This window comes from Haemaphysalis longicornis, unplaced genomic scaffold (assembly GCF_048455015.1).
Source record: "Haemaphysalis longicornis isolate Haplotype H1 unplaced genomic scaffold, Haemaphysalis longicornis Haplotype H1 scaffold_5, whole genome shotgun sequence".
NCBI lineage: Eukaryota > Metazoa > Arthropoda > Arachnida > Ixodida > Ixodidae > Haemaphysalis > Haemaphysalis longicornis.
The window spans coordinates 217,251,544-217,253,614 of NW_027526385.1; positions in this window are offsets into that span (position 1 = coordinate 217,251,544).

Genomic DNA, 2,071 nt, shown 5'->3' on the forward strand with positions numbered 1-2,071 from the left:
CACCTTGCTCTTCCCACCCAGGTCGATCAAGTATTCCACGTCATTTTCTTGGCCGCGAGGACTTTGAATGCCCCTTTCCATTGCATCAGCAGTTTGTTGAGTGCAGTCGGAAGCAGAATGAGAACTTTCTCGCTAGGTGGGAGTTTCCTATGACGACACTTGCGGTCATAATATTTTTTCTGCTTGATGTGACCCTTCTGAAGTACCTCGTGGGCTAGTCGGCACGTCTGTTCTAGCCGATCCCGAGGGTCGACGAGGTAAGAGTAAGTAGTGCGAACTTCGCTGTCGGTGTTTTCGCCAGTCTAGATTTATTTCAGGACAGTCAATAGCCAACGAACGTGACGTCCATAAATAGGTCAAACAAGAGAAACCGAGACTTGCTTGTGGCACCTCACGGTACGAAAAAAGGAGTGGGGCCAGGTAACGATCCCGTGTCCCTGGCTTCTCTTGGCAGGTTTTTTTAAATCATAGATTTAAGTGTGCCATTAAATTTTTTAACAAGGCCGTTAGCCATAGCATTGTAGGGCTTGTGTGGAGACGATTGACCGACAGTCGCCGACCAACTTCCTTCATGAGCTCCGTTGTGATGTAGGCCCCTTGGTCCGTAACCATCTCCTGGGGTATTCCAACTCCCGAAAACATTTCCACGAGAGCTTCGGAAACATGTAAGGCGTCCATCGTAGGAAGGGCTACTGCGTCGGGATACCGGGTTGCAAAGTCAATTAGAGTTAATATGTAGCGGCTGCCTCGGTCTGACTTAGGAGAGAGCGGCCCTATGAGATCAACAGCGACGCGCTGAAATGGTGTCCGGATGATTGGCGCGTTGACTAAGGGAGCTACGGCAACCTTCCCTTTCAGGGTGGTTCTCTGGCAGATGTCGCATGACTCCACAAAGCGTTTGATGTCCCCTTGTACATCCGGCCAATAAAATTATAAAATTCGATCGCTAGTTCTCCGTATGCCCTGATGTCGCGCCATGATACTCTCATGTGCGACCCGAAGGATGGTATCTCTGATGCCTTCGGTACTACTAATTGTTTGAATGTTCGCCCAGTCGCGAGGTGGTATTTCTGATACAAAAGGCCCTCACTTTCGTGGAAGGTGTAGTAAATTTCTTTTCCCGAACGAAACTCCTTTCCACTTTTCTGGTAACAGGGAGTCAAGGTTGGGTCGTTGTTCTGTTCTTGAGCTAACGTTCCAGTGTATACATCAACGTGGGGAATGGTAGCCACCTTTAAAGGTGATGTCCTTGATTCCTGAGTACTCGCAAGAGCAGAAACTAAGTTACTAGTGTCTCACGGGAGATCTCGGCCCAGGCTGCTCGGCGATGTGTCCCTGTCGCCAGCAACTGCATACTCCCAGTGAAGATCTGGTTGGTGAGGCTCCCTGACGCCGTTAATGTTGCCCAGAACCAGGTTGTAAAGGGGGAAGGCCATGGAAGGCAGCACTAATCTCACCTACAAAATACGGCGTGTGCACTTGGATTCTTGCCTCCGGTAGTTCCTTGATAGACCCGTCTAGAAGTACAACATGTCGTGTTTTCCCAGTGAAACAGTCGTCGTCTACAAGATCACGGCGGACGATGACAGTGTTGCTCCCAGTGTCTCGAAGAACCCTAGCAACCTTTCCAAGTACTCGTCCAAGAACAACTGGCATCCCCTTGACCAAGAACGGTGAATTTTCCCCGGTGTCTTCACAGTCCTGACAAGTTGCGTCAGACGGCTGGGGGTTCTGGATATTCACTACTGGGGCCCTCCTTCGAAGTGTGTTAAGAGCACAAGCAGTCATGTCTTTGCTTCCCGAACCGCTACGACAATTGTCGGAAGTGTGCCCTTGTCTGTCACACTGAGGGCAGTGTTCCCGCTCTCTGATCGCAATTCGACAGCCTAGCGAGAAATGTCCGGGATGATTACATAAAAAACAACTCTGCGCCGGCCTTTTCTGTGTATCGGTCGTGCCCTTGACATCTCTTTGCACGTCAGTGGGACCCTTTCCTATGTTCGCAAGGTTTTGCGCCTGCTAAGGCATCCAGGCTGGCGCACTCGCTTTCCTTCAATAAGACGACAAGTTT